This window comes from Ambystoma mexicanum, chromosome 6p (assembly GCF_040938575.1).
Source record: "Ambystoma mexicanum isolate Mex_15411 chromosome 6p, UKY_AmexF1_1, whole genome shotgun sequence".
NCBI classification, from domain to species: Eukaryota; Metazoa; Chordata; class Amphibia; order Caudata; family Ambystomatidae; genus Ambystoma; species Ambystoma mexicanum.
Genome location: NC_090935.1, coordinates 339,479,734 through 339,504,714, shown reverse-complemented (window position 1 = coordinate 339,504,714; position 24,981 = coordinate 339,479,734). Strand labels below are relative to the sequence as shown.

At 42.9% G+C, this 24,981-nt stretch overlaps 1 protein-coding gene across 5 annotated transcripts in view; it reads left to right on the top strand.

Moving 5' to 3' along the window:
- The window catches only part of AMACR (alpha-methylacyl-CoA racemase), an 809,944-nt gene that overhangs the window by 183,183 nt on the left and 601,780 nt on the right, over positions 1-24,981 (top strand). Inside the window, exon 2 of one of the 5 annotated variants that reach the window (XM_069627094.1) lies at positions 10,654-10,745. The exons of the other annotated variants lie outside the window; for them this stretch is intronic. The gene's annotated coding sequence lies outside the window, so the exon portion shown is untranslated. The remainder of the gene's footprint in view (positions 1-10,653; positions 10,746-24,981) is intronic. 5 annotated transcript variants of the gene reach the window in all.

The window sequence follows — 24,981 nt, the reverse complement described above, 5'->3', positions numbered from 1 at the left end:
TGCAGGACACAAGTCCAGAGGAAATCTGAAATGCGCGAACTCCATCTCACAACTATCCACCCCACCCAAACAAATGCTGCTCACTTTTCACTTATCCCTGCCACTCTTTCTCACCAATACACAAACATATGCAACATATAATTCCTGATAAAATATCAGATAATGTTAAACTCAGGACTCAAGCCCTTAAAGAAAGAAAAGGGGCGTGGGGGGACTATGATGTACGCAGTGGGAAGTGACATGACATGAACTGAAAGTATCTGTGCATGTTTCTTTCAGTTTGTTTTTTTCAACTGAACAAAGTGCACATTGCATGTAAACATTTGCCAAAAGAAAAGATGTTCCTGTATTGTTGCAGGCTAAGTATAAAAGATGAGCACCTTTTTTGTCTAAGAATCTGTAACAAAACATGCCCTAAAGAGCAGATTAGAATATAAGATATTTTTCAGCTGTGTGATAGCAATTTGTCTGGTCTAATTCTATTCAGTTTTGCAAACTGGAGTCTATATTTGCCTTTCCGAGTTCATGTTGCATTGTATTCAAATGAGAATGTCAAAGTATTCGACAGGAGCCGAATAGCAAGGAACTCTTCGGCCGGAGCCGAATAGCTTTTTTTGTCAGCCAGAATTCGGCCGAATACTTACTCAAAACCAAAGTTCGGTACACCCTTACTTGAAACACTTGTATATAGGCGCGTTATAAATGTCATATCAGGAGGCGTGGCCAGGTGCTGAGGAAGATGGCCGCTTGGTTCAGCTGCTCCGTCCCACCTTAGTATTTGTAAGGCATTAAGTGTGTTCGTCGTAACTTCTCCTGATGCCATTCTGCCATGGTTGGAGCCTGGTCTGCGTTTCGGTGCTTTTCACCGTCAGCTGCTTCTCGCTGCGACCGTTCTTCGTGAGGAGACGCTCGGTGTCACTCTTTCCGTGACGTGCCGGCTTTCGGCCCAGGCGGCGGCGGCTCCTGATGAGCGCAATCACAGGTGGACTCTGCAAACTGCACAAGGCACAGAAAATAATTTTACTCATTAACAACGCTCCCTCAACCTTTTTTTGTGCCTGAAGTGGCAGTATTATGCTCATAAAACAGCAACTAATAAGTCCTTGGTGCGCTACTTTACCAGAAAGCTTATTTTTCAGATATGTATCTTGACTGTTTTCTAACCTTTCATATTATAAATAATGTGAGCTAACACATGCATTTCATTACCATTTCTGGATAAAGTGTGCACAGTCAAACATCGCTATATACAGTTGCCAGTTCTGCATTGTATTTAACTGGATGTACTTTGGAAGGAGGGTATAAAGATATAACTTGCGCTTCAACTTATGTCGGCAATTACTAAAGCAGGTTTACTTCAAGTGGCTTCCTGCTGATTTTTAGCAAATCAACAAGATAGTTAATGCAGTTACCGGAGTACTGCAGAGTTGCGCTTCTTTATTACCGATCAAGTGACAGTTTTATTTTACCCATATGCATCTACTGTCTGCTCCTTAGGGTACTATATTACTGCTGCATACCACCCAGTTTTTTAAAAATATTTAAAGCATTAACCTATGCAACCTCAAGAACTAACCTCCTCTGCAGGGGCCTAAGCTGTCTACCATCATACCGAACATTGGCCTTTGGGATTCTTCTTTACACATTTTGTTTGGCCCTTCAAGCATTTGCACCCCTGTGTTAGTATCTCTACGATGAACATTACTCAGCAAAAATGGCGACCAATAAAAATATCCAAAAAAATAAACCAGTCACAAAAGATACAAATACCTCCTCAACCAACCTTAAAAGGCCCAAGAGTGACTCTCCACCTCCACTTGGCATTTCTGAACCAGCCATCAAAGCCATACTAAATGAAATCAGAGCTTTGAAACCTTTCTTTGAGACCACAAATCAAAAGCTACAACAATTAGATGATAGGTGGGTGGGCTTTGAAAATAGAATGGAGGAAGTGGAGAGAAGAGTGGGTTTAGTAGAAGATGATTCCCCCAGAGTAGTGTAGCTTGAGAAATCCATCAAAGACCTTCAGAAACATAATGAAGATTTAGAAAACCGTAACCGACGTAATAATGTCCGAATATCCGGTCTGCCTGATGGTTGTGAAGGAACAAACCCCATTACTTTCTTGCAAAAATTACTCTCAGCCGTCCTTCACTTGCCCATAGATATGCCTTTTAACATACAACGGGCTCACCGCATTGGGCAAACCAAATCTTCTGGATCATCCAACCCTACTCCTAGAACACTCATACTCGAGTTGCTGGAATACACTCAACTCCAATTCATCCTCTCTACATCTAAGGAAAAGAAGTCTCTTACCTGGTGGGGTTCCAAGCTGTACATTTCACAGGATGTCGCGAAAAAGTACTGCTCTACGCGCGGATAATCATTTCACCCTGTACTGAAACAGCTCAACATCCGATATGGTCTGTATCACCCATGCTCTTTTAAGATCACACATGATGGTAGTTCCGTCATGTTTGATTGAAGAGCCTTTATAAGTACTATCAAAACAAACTATGGACACCTCTCCTTCTGTGAATCCTTCAATATCCTCTGGTACAAAGTGTCCTTTCTCTCTTGCTTGTCTGCAAATTCTCATGTAATGCCATTAATACCCTCTTATCATAATTATTGGTGGGACGGATGCTGGGTTAGCGCCCCTCTTTCCCTTTGTGCCTTTTATTTTCCTTTTGATGGCCCTGCAGGTATCTCCTGCCTCATTTTTCATCCTTTATTTCTCCCTCTTCCTGTCTGATCTACCTTTCTACAATGCTATGGTCCTTGTATTTTTTAACTATTAGACTTTTTCTGTGTTTCCTACCCCATTTTAAATATTCCCTGATCAGACCCCCCTCTCCTCTCCCTGATTCCTCATGCGTTTCCCTTTTGTCTTTTACCCTATGGGATTATTTTTGTATTTTGACACTGTTGAAATCTGGTGCTTTTTTGAAACATCTCCCTGTAAGATCTATTTTGGTTTTCTGCTCACTATGGATCTATATTATATCTTTAGCATTAATTAATCAAAAGTATGTGCTACTTGGAATATTAAAGGTTGTAACAACCCCATTAAATGATGTTAAGTCCTATCTCATCTCAATAAATTGAAACCTTCTTCAGCATGTAACCACCTTTCTAGCAAAGAAGCCATGAAGCTCAAGTCCCTGTGGGTCAAGGAGGTGATCATGAGCCCTGCAGTAGCCAAGAAAATTGGAGTAGCCATATTACTTAGCAAAAATCTACCATATAAAGTTTTGGATCAAAATGTGGATGCAGAAGAGTATTGGGTCTGGGTTAAGCTCCTGATTGATTCCATGCATCTCTCCATCTTGAACATCTATGGACCTACCCTACCCGACCCTGGTTTCTGCTAATCGATTAGGGAAATGATTCTCAAGAATAGCTTTACCAATCTCATTGTATGCGGGGATGTTAATCAGGTCCTTGACCCGTTTCTAGATTTAAAATCCAGCTGTCTATTTAATTCCTCTAAATCCCACAAATCCTTTCTAAGTTGCCTGGCCGAAACTGGTCTAATTGACACTTGGAGGCTCTCCTGTCCTACACAACCGGACTATACATTCCACTCATCTCCTCTCGCCTAGACTACATCTTCTCCTGCAAAACTCTTACAGGCACTATCGTTGATTCCACAATTTCCAACATTATAATCTCTGATCACGCCCCTGTTAGCACCTCTTTTGATTTTGATGACATAAGTTTCCAGCGAGAATAGGGTTTGCTAAACAGTAATTTACTGCAAGACCAACAGTTTATTGAATCTGTTCAATCATTCTTACAACAGTTTTACAATGAAAACCTTGATGGCGACACCTCCACAGCTAACTATTGGGATGCGTTCAAAGCTGCACTTAGAGGCCATATTATGGCTTAGTTGGGGAGAAAGAAAAAACTGCATAAAAAAAAAAACACCTTGACGACTTATACTCTCAGCTGTCGTCCGCTGAGCAACAATATTATCAAAAATCGAATACAATACCTCTTCATCGTGTCATGGCCCTACGTTTCCAAATTGACAAGGAACTCGCTGATCTGGCTGCTGGAACTATTTTAAAATATAAAACTAAGATATACCAAATATCCAATAAGGTTGACAAGTCCCTTGCCTCTTACCTAAAGTCTAAGAAAGAAAAGTTCTATATATCACACATAAAGGACACTTCTGGCACCTCATATAATCATCCAGACGACATATTGAATTGTTTCAAAACATTTTATGAAAAGCTATACAACCCTGGAACCCAAATCTCGTCTGAAAACATTGAATCATTTCTTGAAGGTACTCATGTTGTCTCCAAAGACAGGCAAGGCTATGCATCCATTGCACTTGATGCAGAAAAAGCCTTTGACCGTGTCAATTGGAATTTCATGTTTCAATCTCTCCATTGGCACGGTTGTGGTGAAAAAATTCATATCCCTGGTTAAACTTCTCTACTCTTGCCCCAAATCTTCTGTCCTTATTAATGGTATATGCTCATCTTTTTTTCCTTTACTCAAAGGTACGAGGCAAGGCTGCCCTTTTTCCACAGTTTTGTATATCTTATTAGAGCCCCTGTTGGAGCGTATCAGATCTGACAAAAACATACCAGGAATACCTGGAGGCACTTTTGGGGTGGGACCAAGCCTGATTTGCATATGGTCTTTCCCCTTCTGTAATGGCTTGGCAGGCGAAGAACGATGGTCTGGAGGATTGCCCAGAGCAATGCCAGAGGTTAAGATTCATTCTAAACCTTCCAGCCATCACCTCTTTGTTTTTGCTTATACCCCAGTGCAACCATTAAATATGCAAAACTCTATTTAAAGTGTACGTGGAATGCACGTCCCAGTTCTCCTGGGTCAATACCCATAGAATATGTAACCACTGCTAGCTTCAAGACGAGGACCTGTGTGCAGCTTGTAAACGGTTCGAATTGAAAACTTTAAACACACACAACTTCAACCCCAAGTTGGGGAACCAACACATTGATGCCTATGAAATAACCATGAAAGGTTAAGCGCCACCAAGTATGTTGCGCTGCTAGACTCCCCATATTTCAAGAAAACTGCTGATAAAATGACAAATTGTGATCCAACAAAGACAGAAACACGCAAATGAATGTCCAATGTATCTTGTATTCAGATACGTTTCATTAGCCAGAGTGATTTGCTGACACACGTTTCGACCTTCTGCAGTATTTCTCCAGGCAAAAAATCTGGATTCCATACACAAACAATACAATCAATCAACCAATGAACCCAAGAAAATATTGGCATCACAATATCCGAAAATACATACATTTGAATGGTGACATATGACATATACATGCATGTGGATTTCAATGGATAAATACATGGGATAACAGAAACCACATTAAAAAATAAAATATAAAAATGTAAATACATAAATTAACAAAGCCACCGTAACATAATCGTCATACATTGTTCCAGGACCGTAACATCATGGAAAATAAAATAATCAACTTCGAGCCCTGAGTAGAGGCACAGAAACACAAATGCCTATAAAATAAACAGATGTCTACTAAAGAACAGGCGGATTTAACTGGGTCTGCACTAGAATCAACTGATTGTACATACACTGTAGCAGAGAAGTATGTCCAGAACCCTCAAATCACAACAGTCACAGACACTAAGACAAATACAAGGGGAACACTAGAAGGATTTGAGGAAGATGAAGAAGAATGCTTTTGGGAAGTTGAACAAATGGGTATTTCTGATATCCAAGACACAAGAACAGCCCCTCGGCAGGTGGAAACATCCCAGCAAATAATTGCAAATTTTAACCTATAATGTGAGAATTGGAACAGAAAATGAAGGAAGTAATTTAATAGTATATAGGTGAACCACCTGCTAAAAAACAAGAATAGATTTGTGCCCCCCACCCACAACAGAGGACATGCCATCTTTCATTTTTGATAAACGGCTTCACAAAGAAGCTAATGAGGATCATCGACATTACACCATTGTCACCTGAGAATCACTTGCATCAGTCTTCCCCCACATACGATCAATGTACATATGGGATCCCCTCAAAAGGGCAGTTGGATGCTTTAATTTAATATTTAGCAAGACCCCCAAATAAGGAACTATCCAGGACATGTTAGAAAAAACACCACCACTAAAGGATATTAGCACCATTGATGGGGGAGCCAGCCAATCGGGAGGCACGGAACAGGGGCTGAAATTGCTAATCTAAGCCTGCGTTCCAAGCCGCCTGATGGCCGGTTCCCTCGCCCGCCATCTTCCAGCCACCGACCCAACAGTATTTTTTCCCCACACACCCAATCGCTGCGGTGGCAAGTGCTGCTGTCTCAGCTCCTGCAGATTCTGTCACTGCTCTGTTTAGCTGCCATGGAAACTGAAGAGGGTCTCTACACGGAACTCCGCCTTCCTATTCCATGGCTGCCATGTTTGTATAGTATTTTCTTTCTGTGAACAGGACACCGTGATGGGACCCTTTCACGGAATACTTTCCAGCTGGCCCCCGTCCCAGCTCATGGGACAGGTATTAATAGCGTTAAGCACCCATTCCAATGAGCTGGAATGGGTGTTAAAGTCCTGGGGCCGTTAACACACATTTCAGCACTTGGAACGGGTGCTTAATGCTTAATTATGGGAGCACTGGCAACCTGGTCAATGTAATGATGGAGAAAAAGTATAAGCTCTCACTCAATGACCGGTTAGCAGTCCTAGGCCAAATAATCTGAGATTCCTTAGTGGTCACTAAAACTAGGTAGTGTTTTGGGATGCCAACATCCACCGCAGATTCACCCACTGACGGGGAATGCAAACACATGTTTCACATGGCCAAACAAATGACAATTTCGGCTGCATTTAAAACCCACTTTTCAAATGTGACGCCACTAATTGGCCAGTTATGACCGTTCCCAATGGGACTTAATGCATGCGCTTCTCCAAGAGATGCCTGAAGGATATTTAGCAAAAGGACAAACCTATGTTAAAGGTAGAACAACTACGATCAAATGCAGTTTACCAAGGGGACTTAGACTGGTCAGAATCCGCTGGTCAGCAATATGCTGATGCAGCTGTTTTTACACAATATTCTTGGATCATCAGTCACTGGTTTTAAGCCACAGACGCATGCTGCACTTATTAGCAGGCCTCTTGGAGAATACCTTTTTGGGAAGGAGTGGGATGAAATGCTGGAGAAAGCAAGGAAAGAGCAAGATGCATTAGATTGGGTGGAGAAAACAGGCCCTACTGAGAAACACATTTAGAACACCATCTCCCTACCGGGGGTCACTCAAATCTCATTGAGATATCGCCAATATCAGTCTGGTCAAAGTTATAAGGACCAATACTGGCATGGAAGACCAGCTCACAGAGGCAGAAAAAACCCGGGAGGCAACTTTCAGACTAAAGCAGATTTGCTGGTCCTGCGAGAGACTGCATCATGCCAAATGAAGGACAGGACACAGAACCAGTTGTCTCCACTGGCTCAATGGAGGGAGATGCCTGTGATAGGCTCCTGGCTGAAAGAAGGAGAGCCTCTTCTTATGGGAGTTGTCTTGGTCAATGGCTTTTCCAGCAGCTATCCCCATGTCCTCCAGGATCCTCCTTGGTCCTTCAGATTCCAGTTCCACTGCTTTGACTGAAGAATGGCTCTAATGCTTCCCTCACATATCCAAATTGCTGAGCTCGGCGTGAAGTCAGCCAAGGCTAGGATGCGTATTAGGGTGCCTGAATCATAAAACAGCATTCACCAATTCCAAGCACACAGCTGCACTTCCCAGAACAGAATACTTTCATGACGCTTGTGAGACATGTGTTAAAACTATCTGGTGAACAAAGCAAATAATCTTGAGTGAAGTTAGGCAGGTACACGCCCTCACATCTTTTATGATGGGATAGTTGTTAGGACCTCTTATTTTATCAGTGTAAATAAATTCTGATAATATGCAACTTGTTGGCAACTCTTGAAATTAAATTGCATTTCAAAGAACTGCCTCACCGACCCTTAATTCAATGCTGGTGGGTGGCCATGGCTAAACACACTGGAAAATCTGAATAATTGTATTCATTTATTCATGCTTTGGTTAAAATTAAACCTGACACAAAATACATGTACATGCATACAAATATAGATGTATACAACAATTCATTCAAGATTTTTTTTAAATGGTTAAAGAGAAAAAGAGAAATGACACTCTCTAACTTGTCATCGTATTAATAATTAATAATTAATTAATAATTTGCAAAATGTTATCAAATTAATCGTGGGTTAAATCTGATAACTTTGCAATAGCCACTCCCACAAGTCATCTGAATTTAAAATCTCGATATTGTGTACATGATGTGAAAGGATGTCAATCCGTTTCTTTTGGGAGGTTGGCTAGCAAATAATCGGATGCTTTATTTTTTCAGGTATGTCTTCTGCTTCACAGCCTCTACAGTAATGCTTCTCTTTAGGGATGCCCCTAAGTGGGCCCACTCTTGCTAAACTAGGCGAACAATTTAATCTCTTTTTTTTAAAATTAATTGCTTCTACTGTTATTGTATTCTTGTTATAATGTAAACCGCTATATAAACACAATAAACATAAACATGAATCTCAATTTCAGAAGAAGGCTCCTATAAATAGAACAAGAACATTGGGATAAATATTTCCGTAATAAACCCAGTTTAAGGTCTATGTAAGGATAGTCTACTTGGGAAGAATAGTTGGATCTTTTGTTCATTTTTAATCCATTGCTTTTTTTATTGGAGTAGTTTTCTTTCTCAAAATTTGGGGTATTAAGATGTATTTTCCCAAAATATAGTTTAGTTCCTCGATATTAGCTTCATATGTATGAATAACAGTAGTGAGGGAATTCCATGGTCCTCATGCGATTTATTTATTTTTATTTTATTATATTTTTTTCCTTCCAATTCCTTCATTAAGAATTCTGAATAGAGCAGCAAGACTTATCATTGGTTTAAACCCAGGGACCGCATCTCTCCTGCCCTAAAGTCTCCACTGGCTCCCGGTTGCTGCACAGATCAATTTCAAATCCTTCTACATCTTCCACAAGGCTGTCTGGGGCTGGAGACACACTATCTGCATCTCTCTCTTACAAAATACTCTCCTTCTAGACCTCTACGTTCCTCTGGCACCAACTGTGTGTAAAGCGTTTCACTAAACAGAGAGCAGGAGGTTGTTCGCTTTCCTCAGCTGGATCCCTCCTATGGAACAGCCCCCCCCTCCTCTGTGTCTTGAAAACACATCAAGACTTTCCTCTTTTCCTCCTCCTTCCCTTCTTCCCTCCTCTGCTAATCTCAGTTGCTGTGAACAGTGTCTTGGACCCTTATGCCTCCTATGGGGCACCTGACCACTCACACCCAATCTCTCCAGCTTCTGTCTGCCCTCAGCTCTTGCCTCGGCACACCCTCCGCACTGGAGACTCACATTTTTCCACCCAACCCGGCTCCGGGCCCCATAGCATTTACCATACCTTGCACTTCATCTGGGGCTCACCATCGAGCACAAACAACCCAGCACCTACCCCACTGCCATCTTCCTTTCTGCACTTGCACATTCTAAATACTCACAAGGCATAGTGCATTCGGCTGCGCCTTCCCCCACTGTATGTCTTGTATATTTTATTTGTACTGCAATCCCATGTTCCCTCGCTGTTGCCCTGTGGGTGCTTTGAAACAGAATGTATTTGCTGTATAAGCGCCTTACAAGCAAACAATAAACAAAACTGTTGGGGACCTATACAATGTTCATGTACAGCTGCAGTTTGTTTCCACATAATCTTGGATTTCCCATGATTTTAGTCCTAGCGCATGACGAATTGGTGATAGGAAGAGCCTTGGGTAGTCTAAGAACGTGCTTCCACATCTTCTAGCAAACTTAGATTATTAGTTGCTTTTAATTTCAAACCATATGTGATGAATGGTATTATCTTAGTTTTATCAAAATTGATCAGATGTAATAGAATCAGAGTTGATAATAAGGTTAACAAGAGTGGAAAAGAATTTAAAGTTAGATTCAATAAGATTAAAACTAGCACATAATTGTGGAAGTGATCTAGCAATGTAGGTATGAAATAAATGATTAACAAGCAGAGTACCATCTTTGAAGCAGAGAGACCTTTGGTTTTAGACAAATCCTTTATTAAACCACAAGAAATTCCCTGTACATGTATTGATCTTTTAATACACTCTCCATTAACAAAGGCAGCCAAGTTGTATTCCTCTCTTAATCGAAAGATATAAATCTTCTTAAACTCTGATACTATTAAACATTAGGAGCTTGATTGGAATTTTCAACCCTCCCCAGACGCATGGGCTAAAATTTGGAAACAATACTTCAAAACTTCAATAACTGCTAATTTGACACAGTTTATTTTTATTTTAAACAGAGTCTATTTAACTCCTGTAAGGATTTCTAAAATCTCTAATGCTGTCTCTAATACTTGTTGGTAATGTCAATTCGCATGCACTGATTTTGTACGCCCTATATTTAAATGTAAATCATTTTTTTTTTTTGGAAAAAATATAGAAATGTGTACAGCTTATATTTGTTTTTCAAGAACCAATAACTTACCTAATTATTGGTATTTTAGTTAATCCATATTTGAATGCACAGTCTTTACCAAGCTTATTTTGAGTTTTTTATTTATATAGGATTTCGTCTCATTTGTAATTTGAAAGCTGCAAAAAATCTCCTACAAATTGTGGTGGAATTCCATTTGTTCTTTTCACAGAATAGAAAAAAGGTATGCTTTCTCTAATGCAATCCTTTCTAGATGTTATATCAAATGGGAAACTTACTTCAATCAAAAGTAATAATTGGTCTTCAGCCCCATATGCTTACCCCCATGCCTACTTTTTCTTTTAGTTGTCTTGTTTGTTCCACCGTGAGTCTAATTGCTCGCTTTTATCATATTCCATATCAATTCACTTCATTACAATAAGTATGATATATAGTTCTCCAGATATGATTTTGAATTGGGAGTATTTTACTCCCCAGTGTTTAAAGTTGGGAGTAAAATTATTTTTTCAGTGAGTACAAATGTAAGTCACATTGCCAATGGGAGTATTTTATAAGCGTGTCAAAATGTTTTAACTGTAAAACAGATTTCTTTTCCTAATAAATATTTCTTTGCACGTTAAACAATGTATTTTTACCTCAGCGAATCAGGCAGCAATAATAGTAGTATCTTCCTATATAGCTATTGTATATTAAGGACCCAACCGTATCCATGGAGCTATGTGGGTAAAAGCAGGATGACCAGCACCCAGTGCTCCAGATAAGATTTGAAGTGGGAGTATGTTACTCCCTATTTTTTAAAGTTGGGAGTAAAATGATTTTTTTAGAGAGTAAAAACAGAAGTCCAATTCACAATGGGAGTATTTTATAATCGTGTACTGGATAACAGAAATGTTTTTGAAATAATTCCTTTGCACCCAATTATTCATGCACATTAATAGATACATGTTTACTTCTTTCAATTGGGCAGCAATTATAGTACTTTCTTCCTGTGGTACTACATACACAACTGATCCAACCATATCCATAGAGCCGTGTTGGTGAAAGCAGGGCACAAGCGCCTATGTGTCGGTTTAATATTTTTTGTTGGGAGTATTTTCACACCCTCTTTTTATTTTTGGGGAGCAGTTGCCTTTTTTTTAGGGAGTAAAAGTGGCCGATAGGCACCTTATTTGTTGGGCTGATGATATGTATTGATTCATTGTTAAAGTTTATTGTTCTTGTTTTCATTGACTTGACGTATTCCATAATACCTGCTTAGGTTTTTTAACTAATTAATTGAACCCCACATTTTTTTTTTATCTCCGATTTAAATTCTCACATGAATATCATATTTATATGCTTACTCTGATTATTTGCAGTGTTGTCAGCAGTGGTGGCCATTTTCGCTGCTAAACACAAACTGCAAATAATCAGAGTAAGCATGTAATTATGATATTCATGTGAGAATTTAAATTCGAGGTAAATTAAAATTTGGTGTTCAATTGGTGAAATTAAGATTTATCGAGTTTATTGTAAAACAAATCAAGGACACTCGCTCTCTTCTAAATAAGAAAACGAAAAAAAGCACAAGACAAGTTAAGCACACACAGCAAAATGAGTTCTTTCTACAAATGACCTGTAGATGGCGGCGGAACACCACAAAATGTAATGCCAAAAAACAAAAAAAATAATTATCTCACAAACAGGATGGCCAATCGAGCGAGAAATAGTAGCATTAATTTGGTAATGAAATTAAGAATATTCCATGCGAAATCCATGACACCAGAACTCGCCGTTCATGAGTTACATGAATACAGTGGACGTCACACTAGGGATAGTATTACTGGCACGCCCTGTCAACGTCCCTTTTCAAGTTACGAAAACAACTGTAATACTACGTAGCTTCCACTAGATCTCGGCCTATGCATAGCATTTGAATCTAAACAGATATAAGCATCAGAAATATGATTAAGGTGAGTAATATATATATATTTCTGAGGCTTGTGGAATCTGCTTAGATCACATGCTGTGCATAGGCCGACATCTAGTGGAAGCTGCGGAGTATTACAGTTTGTTTTTTCGAAACTCCAAAATGGGCGTCGACACAGGGCGTGCCAGTAATACTATCCCTAGTGTGACGTCCCCTGTACCCATGATCCCTCACGCGTCTAGGATCCTCAGATTGTATTTTTCCGCCATACTGGTCGGAAGCATTTTGCGGAGTCCCCTGGCCTTAGCCATATTTTTGCTAAAATATTGATTAATTGACACCCTTCCCCATCCCAACGTCGACACTCGACGCCGGCTGGAGAAGAAATCGACCGTCGGCTGCTGCATGACGGATTTGGGCCTCGGAAGGCCTCTGGCCTCGGCCCTGCAAGTAGGGAGAGTGGGGGGTTGGACATACTCTACACTCTTGGTATATAGGTACACCTTATACATTTCCTACACCTAACAGCCCGCTGCCTCAAAGTGCGTATGGAGGGTACCCGTTTTCAATTCTGCCCCAAGTGCAATTGCAAATACCCTTGGGTCGACAGGCACGCCATGTGCAATCTCTGCTTGCCGAGGGACCACCCCGAAGCGAACTGCAGAGCGTGTAGTAGGTTTAAACCTAACACACTTAAGGACCGTTCGACGAAGCGTTGGGCCCACCACGCCAGGCAGGCGGCCATGGCAGCGGAAGGGCGCCTTCAGTGATGGCAGCAACGCCGTGCTTTCGGACGGCGAGGGCATTACGGCGTCGAAAGACAGCCGAGCGCAGGTCCCCGACCTCGGAAGGTCGTCCGACAGGGCGGCTATGGGGAAGACCCCGGCGACACATGCGCTTCACACACCACCCACACTAAACACACGAAGTCCAACCGAGACTCGACGACGTCGAGTGCTCGGAAAGAGGCACAAACAGAACGGTCCGAATCGGTGTCCTCTGGGCGTTCGAGATCGCCGCATGACTCGCTCCCTAGGCTAACAGAAGTTCGATCGTCGGAAGACGAAGACGACTTCCACCCCCAGGCCGCACTCCAGGAGTCGGAGCCCGCAGACAAGGCCCCACGTTCGAAGGACAGGGACTCTACCCCCGATCCTCGACGCCAGGCGTCGAAAACCTCCGGAGCCACAAAGGGACAGGGAAAACACTTTTCCACTCACGGGGAGGGGGGAAAACAGCAAAAGAAGCAGCCTCTGCTCTCTTCCACACCTGTGAAACACTCCACTCCTCCTAAACAGGCAGACAAGACCAGGTCTGCTGATATTTCAAAAAGCAGCAAATCTACTCAAGATAAATCTCCAAAACTTTCTGAGAGAGTCATTCCCAGTTCCAAAAAATGGTCCAGTGATGACATAGATAGGGTCATGTCAAGGATGTCTTCTTTGGCAGACTTTTACGATAAAAATCCAGACCATTTCCTTGCATATGATCCACAAGTGGCGACACCCTCAGGCTCTAATGATCCTATCCCCCAGAGTAAGAAGCCCCGGTTTGAGACACCGATGAGGTCTACAGACCCCTTCGAGGTACAACCATACTCACGGCCATACTCACTGTATCAAGGAGAGACTTCCTTTGGTGAGGACCAAGATTTTGGCATGGTAGAAGAGCAAACCGCGACGGGCTACTATGGGGACGAGGAGGACCAAGAAGAGGAAGAGGAAGACCCTGAAACCTACAGAGTAGATTCCCCGGTAGAAAAGGAAGCCCCGGTTACCAACTCCCCTGTCGATAACCAACCCCTCCTGAACGAGGTTCTCGCACGTGCAGCAAAGCATTTCCATATTGACACCCACGGTGTCCAGGAGGAGAGGGACTTCGCCGAGGAGTTAGTGGGAGAAAGGAGGCCTGTTGCCCAGACCATCCCTATCCTTAAGTCTATTCAGCGAAGAATAGACCCGTCCCTGGTGAACCCGAACCTCACCAGAGCAGTCAATCCCAGAGTTGAAAAACTTTTCAGGGCAGCCCAGTCTGACCCTCTCTATATAAGAGGACATCTGAAGCCAGACTCCCTAGTTGTCACTAACACTCATAAGAGGGCTGGAACACCCTTGTCATCGTCCGAAGCTCCTCCAGACAAGGAGAGCAAAAAACTATATGGTTTCGTCAGGAAAGTAGCCTCAACGTCCGCCTATCGGGCAAGGATTGCAAACTCCACCACCCTGTTGGCCAACTACAACTGCCATCAGTGGGAAGAAGTCGCGGCACTCATAGCCTCTGCACCAGAACCCTTAAAGGGCCAGTTAGCTCGGATTTCCGCAGAGGGTAGAGCCGTGTCTGGTTGCATTTTAAAAGCAACCTTTGACGCCGCGGACAACGCAGGCAGATTAATAGCAGAAGGTACTGTTATCAAGAGACATGCGTGGTTACGGCAGTCTGGTTTTAAGGCAGAAACCCAGGCATCATTGTTGGACAAACCGGTGGAAGCCGATCTGTTGTTTGGTAAGGCGGTCGAGGACGCACTGAAGAATGCCAAGGACTAATACGAGACACTCAAGTCCCTTGGCCAGTTAACCAATAAATCCCCTAACCAGAGATGGAATAGTAATTTTCGTCACCCACGTGGCCAAAATTTCCAGAGACGATCTAACTATTCCCAGGGGCAGGGTACACAGTGGAACAACAGCCAACAGCCTACCCAGGGTTACGGCAGGGGTAATAGGAGAGGACGTGGTAAAGGCAGAGGCAGCCCCAGCATAGGAGGCGGCACGCCTCCACCAAAGCAGTGACGCTCCGTTCAGGGTCCCTTCTCACGCAACCCCAGTAGGGGGATGCATTTCCAACTTCAGCCAGGCTTGGGAAGGGATCACATCCGACAGATGGGTGCTGTCAACAGTATCCACAGGGTACTGTATAGAACTACTGCAGCGTCCCAGGAACCATCCTCCACGACAAAGAGTACACTCTTTAGAACATCAGAAGATTCTCCTCGAGGAGATCGCCATTCTGCTAGCAAAGGACGCGATAGAACTCGTCCCGGGACACCAGGTAAACAAGGGTATTTATTCAACTTACCTCCTTGTGCCAAAAAAAGATTTGACAATGCACCCAGTATTGGACTTACGGCCTGCCAACAAGTATGTCAACCCCCAAAAGTTTCGTATGACTACGCTACAAAAGGTAATCCCCCTCCTAAAAGGGGATTACATGGCAACCTTGGATATGAAAGATGCCTATTTTCATATTTCCATGTTCCCAGCGCACAGAAGGTATTTGCGCTTCAAGGTGGACAGTCGGCACTACCAATTCAAGGTACTGCCCTTCGGGATAGCTTCGACACCAAGGGTATTCACCAAGGTAATGGCGGTGGCGGCTGCACACCTACGCAGGGAGGCAATCCCGGTGTACCCTTATCTGGACGACTGGCTCATAACAGGGGAAACCCCAGTAATTTTCAGGACAAACATTCAAAGGACTATCGACCTCCTCCACGAATTAGGCTTCTCAATCAACGAGAAAAAGTCAAGCCTGGTGCCAAGCACCTCCAAACAGTTCCTAGGAGCAATCCTAGATACTCAAGAGGGGTTGATCTTTCCTTCAGAGGAAAGATTTCGGAATATACTACTGCAAATTCCGCAATATCAGTCCGGTCACCAAATAACGGTACGCAAAGCAATGCGTTTACTGGGCATGATGGCGTCATGTATTTACCTGGTCCCCCACACGCGCCTGCACATGCGTCCCATGCAGGAATGGGTGGCGAAACAGTGGTCTCAGGCAAGTGGACAGTGGGACTATCTAGTGGTTGTTTCGCCAACACTAGTACAAAGCCTTCACTGGTGGACAAGAGAGAATCTTGCACAGGGAAAACCCTTTTACGATCCCGAAGTACAGGCAGTAGTCACTACCGATGCATGTCTGACGGGGTGGGGAGCTCACCATCTCCAACACACAGCTCAGGGTCTCTGGTCTCCCTCAGTGGCCAAGAACCACATCAACCTGCTAGAGCTTCTGGCAGTATTCAGAGCGCTTCAAGCGTTCGAGCCCCGCCTACTAAACCTGTCAGTGAAAATCTGGACGGACAGCACAACAGCCATGTTCTACCTGAACAAGCAAGGAGGGACTTGTTCGCCAAATCTGTCCAAGCTTGCCCAGAAAATCTGGATATGGGCACTCAGACGGAACATCTTCCCGCCATCACATCATGTTCCAGGGGAGCCCAATTCCCTAGCGGATGCTCTGAGAAGAGACTCCCTCCCAGAGGAACACGAATGGGTTCTACACAGAGAGGTCGTAGAAGATATCTTCTCTCAGTGGGGTTTCCCCACTATAGACTTATTCGCCACAAGCGAAAACAGACAATGCCCAGGATTTGCATCTAGGTTCCCCCAACCAGACTCCCTGGGGAACGCCCTGTGGATGAACTGGTCAGGGATGTTTGCGTACGCTTTTCCACCAACTCCTCTCATCAGGAAGGTGGTGAACAAGATGAACAGAGAGTCGATGACGCTCGTCCTAGTTGCTCCCATGTGGGAAAGACAACCGTGGTTCCCACACCTACGCAGGATGGCGGTGTGCGAGCCCATCAAACTTCCAGCCTGGTACAACCTACTGTCCCAGCACCAAGGTCAAACAGTGCATCAGCAACCCAACTCAATGAACCTGGCAGCATGGCTTCTGAGGTCATAGAGTTTGGACATCTCAATTTACCACAGGGGTGTATGGACATCCTAAAGGAATCTAGGAAACCAAACACAAGGCACTGTTACTTTGACAAGTGGAAGAGATTTGTTATCTGGTGCCAGAGTAGACACATCAACCCAGTTGATTGCACTCCTTCCACACGTGCTCCACCTGCTAGATGCAGGATTGGTTTTTAACTCACTGAAAGTACACCTGGCGGCCCTGTCGGCATACACCACTTCCCATAACAAGGTCTCGTGGTGGAAAGTACCAGTAGTTAAAGCCTTCATGGAAGGAGTAAAGAGACTTCACCCTCCTATTTCGAACCCACCACCAGGGTGGGACCTTAATGTGGTGCTATCTAAGCTCATGGGCCCCCCTTTCGAGCCCATGCATAAAAGCAGTCTCAAACACCTGACTTATAAAACGGCCTTCTTAGTAGCTGTTACTTCTATAAAAAGGGTCAGTGAAATTCAGGCTCTGTCAGTGCAGGATCCTTTCTTTCCTGTCCATAAAGACAAACTGGTTTTACGCACACACCCTAGGTTCTCACCTAAGTTTATATCTAAATTCCACGTAAACCAGTCCATCGAGCTTCCGGCTTTCTTCCAGGACCCTCGAAGCTCGTCTGAGGTGAAACTACACACCCTAGATGTGCGTAGGGCGGTCCTCTACTATGTAAATAAAACCAGACCGCTAAGGAAAACAGATCAATTGTTTGTCTCCGTAGCTACAGGCAGAGAGGGGGATCGCGTCTCTAAAGGTGCCATCTCGAAGTGGATTATTAACTGTATCCAGCTGTGTTACTCACTCTCTGAAAGAACTCTGCCTTTCACGCCAAGAGCCCACTCTACTAGAGGCATTGTGGCCATTCTGGCTTTTATTGCAAATGTACCCCTTGACACCATTTGCAAAGCAGCTACTTGGAGCTCAATTCACCCTTTTACTCAGCATTACTGCATTGACACCCATTCCAAGGCAGATACACAAGTGGGACAAGCGGTTCTAAGACACTTATTTGCTCATGACCCTTCTCACATCCCACCTCCTTCTTCAGGTACTGCTCGCTAATCTATGCACAGCATGTGATCTAAGCAGATTCCACAAGCCTCAGAAGGGATATATTACCCACCGTAATCGTATTTCTGATGCTTGTATCTGCTTAGATTCACATGCGACCCACCCTTCCTCCCCTCTGAGAGAAGGCGCATGGTTGCTTGTAGTCTTACCTTTCTGTCTGCTTGGATTTTCTGTACTCTGGCTACTCCTCATGCTACCTCATGTCAGAAAAAATACAATCTGAGGATCCTAGACACGTGAGGGTTCTTGGGTACAGTGGACGTCACACTAGGGATAGTATTACTGGCACGCCCTGTGTCGACGCCCATTTTCGAGTTTCGAAAAACAAACTGTAATACTCCGCAGCTTCCATTAGATGTCGGCCTATGCACAGCATGTGAATCTAAGCAGATACAAGCATCAGAAATACGATTACGGTGAGTAATGTATCATATATATATATATATATTAGTAATTACCAATTACTATACTTCAAAAATTGTGATATAAATTATTTAACAGGAAAAGTTGATCAGAGATACTAAGGGAAACATCCCTACTTTGAGTAATACACTTCTCTGCAAAACAAAAGGGGCCATTTTCTTTTCCGCTATGTTATACATTTCTGAAGCCCTTTTTTGATTACAGATGTGAAAAACCAAGTAACAAAGCGCATGAACCACCTCTAGGCGTGTACCATCTAGTCTCTAGGGAAAATGTTATTTTCTTTTCTTTTGGGGAAAAAAAGAATCCCTTTGGTGTGTTAATTGTACAATGTACAATCATCAGGAGTTATCATTGAATTTAGTTAAGAAAGACACACGCTCTATATGGTGGATACTTAATAAAAATAGCACAATTCAAACTCCTACTCGGGCTTCTATTGTGTCTGATGAAGTATGGGTGAACTTTAGTGGGATCAGCGAACTGGCAGCTCTTTGGACTCTGCTACAGGGAATGTCCCAGGTTGGGCGTTCCAGTTGGATAGAGAGGATTTAGAGCTGGTGATTAATAATCGAAACTCCTGAGCTAGTAGCCTGAACGGGGTGACAAATAAGGTTTTGAAAAGTAACTGCCCGCTATGGCCTGATATTCTGTGCAGTCTATTTGAATACATTTCAAGGAGTGGTAAATGTCCCATCTCATGGCTAAACTCTATTCTGATGCCCATCTATAAAATGGGTGAGCTATCCTCCTGTCTGCCTATTGGAGACGTTATCCAAGGTTTTTGCTATGATCATATTTGGAGAATTGAGAAACTGGGCTGAGCGAACGCACCGCTTTCACACACTACAAACAGGGTTTAGGAGGGGAGTTGGCACTGTGCAGAGTGGAATGATCTTACATGCCTGCGTTTAGGAAGTCAGAGGCAGCTCTTTGAAAAATCTATATATAGCTGCCATCGACCTATTGGCAGCTTTTGACAATGTGGATCTCCCTCTCTGGAAGAAGCTGGCGAGTTGGGATATAGATCCGGGTCGATTGTAAATGATCCAGATACTGTATACAAGTAATTCTACTAAGGTCAGGCTTAACATCGAAGGCAAACTCTGTAGGGATATTAAGGTAACGTGCGCCCTGAGGCCTACGAGCATGTATGCATGGTACAAAAAGTTAAATAAACAAATAAAGGGTGTTTGCCAAGGGTTTGTCATCGCGCTGACTCTCTTTAACCTGTACCTCGCAGATCTGTGGGAGGAATCTAGGGCCTGGGATGGCTATGCCCCACGTTGGATGGATTTAAGGCTAGGATGCATTGGATATGCAGATGACTTAGTCCTTGTGGATTACGCTCCCACTGGACTACAGCAGTGTTTGACATGAGTAATGAATTATCTGTCACAGAATCATTTTTACAATAAATCCTGCTAAATGCTATGTAATGACCTGTAGCAAGGTGAAGAAGCAGAAAAGTTATACATGGAAGTTTAATCATTCAGTAAAAGTCAGTGTATTCGTTACTTGGGCTTTTTTGTTTCCTATAAAGGTGAAAAAGTAATGCAGGAAAGGAAACGAAGAGAAAGTGGGTGCCTGTCTCTCACTATTAAAACCTGTCGAAAGCAGACTGTGCATACGCCCTCCTACTTTTAATTGGGGTATACTGGTCAAAGATATCTTCCATCGTGCGTTATGGCTGTGAATTAATGAATATAAGGAATAGGAAGTTCCTCAACATCTTAGAAGGTAGGATTGTGAAAAGTGTATTGGGGCTCCTATTATCGGTGAGTGTGATCAGATTAGAGCTGGGAATAACTGTGCCCACCAGGAAACCAATGAAGCGTAGTCTTTCTCTTTTCTTTAAAATGTCAAGAGCTGAGACACTGAATGCTATAATGGAAAGGGAAACCAATCCCTTCTTGAACTGATTCAAAGAAAGATGCGAGCTGTTTGAATCAGTTAGGAATGAACAGCGCTCAATCTGAGGAGATACTCGGAAGGTCAAAAGGTGGGACAACACAGCTGAATGCTAGAGTTAGGATGATTGAAACGCTATAGCGGCCAGCCATGAAATACTGTACTTACCAATGATGGAGGCCAGACCGTACTTATTTCCTTCGGACAAACTTAGAGATTGGTACTTAAAGTTCAGGCTAAATTGCTTACCTACGCTCAAGCTAATGGGGCCCAAATTAGGTATCCCTATAGAATTACGAATATGTAGACTTTGTGGTAAGGCTTTAGAGTCGCTGGAGCATCTGGTACTGTTATGCTCGATGCTGGTCAATATGAGGATCACAACTTTTGAACCTTTCATTAATTCTTCTACTGCAATCGTATCTGTAGACCTATTGCACATGCTCATGACGGCTGTTCAATTGTCGCTTAATTTAGGGCTGGTAAATTTCTTGTCATTTTTAGATAGCATTGACGAGGTGATGACTAAAGCTCAAGTGGATTTAGAGAAGGTAACCGGAATCTAGATGAAGTTGTGTTTTCATCTGAAATCGTATAAAAAGATGTTTTAATTTTAGTTTTTTTGTCTTCTTAGATTGTTCATGTAGAATGTACATTGATTAAATATTTATATGATGAGTCGATCATGGTGGATAGGAACAGTTTTCTTTCTTCTTTTCATTTTATTATGATTGCATTTGTTATGTGTCAGTGTGTAAAAGTACTGTATGTTGGGGAACTTTGAAGCCGAATTGAAGTTTGTCTAAAAGAATATCATCATCGGTATAATCCAACAAACAGATTCTAGTAGCTAGCAACTTGTGAGGTTAGCAGGGCATGCAGGGCGAACAAGCAAACCGCACCCAAGTGTCCTCCATATCGGACATATAGAAATTAAAAAGGGTAGGGGCCATAATACATCCCTGACTAAGACCTGCAGACATGGTGATTCTTTTTGAAACATGACCTTCATTATTAACCCTATCTTGTAAGTAGGTATCCTGGATATAGGAGTATAATTGGGCTTATTTACTGGTTATTCACTATATGTCCCTCTGATGTTTTGGACGTCAACTCCCATAATCTGTAGCAAGCATAGTCTGTGGTGAAGGATCATAAATAGTGCAAAGCATCTGGAAGGCCATTAGTCATTCAAAACCTGCCAGTCTTAGAAATTAAGCTACCACTTTAATAACATTGTTGATCACTATAGGTAAACAGGATGACAACAATGAGAAATACTGTCCAAGTTACCTAACTTGGCTCAGCAGATCAATCTTTTTCCCTTTCCTGAAATTGCAAATTGGCAGGTAATTGCGTTCTTATCTGGCCGATGGTTAGTGCTGGCTTGCATGTGCCACTTAACCCTTGCTCACTAAAATAGTTCAGTGTGCAGAGCCCCACCAGAAGAACAAGTGAACGGAAGCACACCCATGTTTGTTCACAGGCTCTTTCAGGTTCACAGGCTTGAATAGAGGCACAGTGAAGCAGATTCTTTACCATCCTTACTCAGTGATTGCATCCAAATGCGTCATGGATGTTCTTGTTACTCTGCCTTTTTGCAAAGGGGTTTAGGACATTGTTTTAGTTGGATTTAATTCATCAAGCGTGTCTGAATGAGGCAGTGTTTAAGCAAACTGTGCAGCTGGTTATGTTGCCACAGTGTAAACAAATTAATTATGTTTATTGGTACTGTTGATGGGTGTCAAAGAATGTAACAAGGTTTTCTGCATGTAATATAGAAAAGCCTATGCATCATCTTTTAATTTTTTGTCTAAGGCCCTAGTGAAGTGTGGTTTCTTTTTGTAGTTCTTGGGTAACAGCAAGGTATGCTGGCCTGTGCCATTGTAATGCCCCCTTTTGCAAACTTGCTTTGTGTCCTTTTTAAAGATTTGTTGGGCACCTTGGCAGAAACAATACCTTGTGAATGACAACATTTTATGATCTTCTCTTGTTCAGTGCATAAAGCAATTATTTGCTAGCAGACAGGTTTCTCTGAACCTTCCTGTGTTTACTGAGAGGATTGATGAGATCAGCAGCATGAGATTGTTCAAGCTCCTCGATCAATCTCTACCCTCCTTTTTTAAAACATTTATATCTCAAGGTAGATCTAGCTTTAGCTCTCACCCAAAACTCTTGCTCTAGTGACAATCAGCTGCTCTTTTGTGCAGAAATTGGCAGTGAAGCATGAACAGCCAAATAGTTTAAGCCGTTTACATCCGTCTCCTCTGTCAAGAAAATGAGTGAGATCAACAGGAGGCAGATCTTAAACTTTGGAATTTAAACTAGATTTATTTGGGAACAATGACAGTTCGGACCAAATGGGGCAAAGCACATTGAAAGCTTGTATTTGTATTCATTTCAGAGAGGGTCTGACCTCTCTTAAAGAAACCCACACTAGACCCAACCGCACCAGGTAACCACATGCCCATCACCACTGTTCCCTTTCTCCTAAAGATTCTAGACAAAGCAGCCTACCTGTAAATCCAACAGTTTCTTGAAGCCTACAACCTTCTCGGTCTCCGCCAGTCCGGCTCTCACCCAGGTCACGGAACTGAAACAGCCTTTCTAGACCGTACAAACCAAATGGACGATATTAGAGACTCTGGCAAACCAGCCCTACTATTTCCTCTCGACCTCTTGGCGGTCTTTGATCTCGTCGACCATAAAAACCTTTGCCAACATATGGATCACCTCATTCCTCCAAAGTAGAGCCATGAGTTTTCTCTGACCTAGCCATCGCACACCCTAGCACCATTCAATGTGGTGTCCCCCAGGGGATGTGCATCTCGCCGACCTTGTATAACATTTTTACTGGGCTACTTTTCAGCATCCTCGCCTCACTAGGCATCACATGTACAAACTACACCGATGAGACAGAGGTCCTCCTAGCACTTTATGGTGACTACGAGACAGACTCCAAAACCATAAACGCTGTCTACGGCACAATCCAAATGTGGATGGCACAGAACTGGCTCTGTCTAAATGGAGAACTACTTCTAATTGGGTCACCATAAACGCTAAAGAAACTTGACAACCAATACAATGTATTTACCATTTACCATTGACAACATACCAATCCCAGTCTCCCAGGCCGTAAAAACCCATGGAGTTTACCTAGACTCCATCCTCTCAATGACCAGGCAAGTAGACACCATTGCCTCGTCAGCGGCCTACCACTCCAAACTCCTCGCTGCAGCTAGACCTTTCCTTACAAAGCAAAACTGCCCGACTATTGCCAGAGCTATAATTGGGGGCCGACTCGATTACTGCAACGCCCTCCTGGTCGGGACGTCCTCAAAGAACATTGAAAAACTACAAATTGTCAAAAATAATGCACTCCGGGCTGCCATTGGTATCCCAAGAAGGGAACACATCTCAGCTGCCAGGAAACAAGCCCACTGGCTACCCGTCAAAGAACGTGTCATGTTCAAAACACTTTCCCTCACCCATAAATGCATCCACCACGCAGCACCTCAATACCTGTCTCGGAGATTCACCAGACCACTCACAGAAAGACAGATTAGAACCCCATACACCAACCTACTCTCAGTGCTCAAGGTCACAAAAGCACGGGCGGGAGGCTCCAGCTTCCCCTTAATCGCTGCAACCCAGTGGAACTCCCATCCACCCAACCTCAGAGGGATCTCATCCACCTAGTCTTCCGTAAAGAAATTGAAACACGACCGTTCATCTGAAATCTCCCAGTATCTACCCATAGTGCTCAAAATGTGTTGAATTGTCCTGCATGTTACACTGCTTCTTATCCAAGTTACTTTGTCATGCATATATTATGCCACCCTTGTAACCTGCTCCAAACCTGCTACGCCTCGTGCAACCTGTAGCAATGTCGGAATCTCTAAGTCAATCTCTTGTAACAGCTCCTCAATGCCCCTTTATAGATGCAAATACATAAAATAAATACAAATAAATAAATACATTTAGATTTATAAAGTGCATTCGCCAAAGCACTGTACGTATGAGGAAGTGGTATAAAATCAAGCAAAATGAAGTGTCAGTTAAAAAGCTGACAGAAATTGAGATTTAAGACAAGTACGGATTAGATCGAGAGATGGTGCAGTGGTGATAGACCATGGAAGGGGAGTTCCAGTGCTTAGGCACTAGAAGTTTAAATAACAAAAATAAGGAGGAGTAGGAGTAGTGAGAAGGAGTTAGGATTGTCAGCGTAGAGAGAAAAAGAGTGCATGTGGAAATAACAGAGGAAATATACACGGGAAAAATACATTGATACACCTAAATAATATTGCGAATATGAAAAAGATTAGTCAAATGGAATGGGGGAAGAAATGGGATGATAGAGGTGCATGGTGAAAGACAAGAGGAGACGAATTGCAGAATTGTAAACCGAGCACAGAGGGATGATGTATGAAATGGGGAGACCAATCAAAATAGG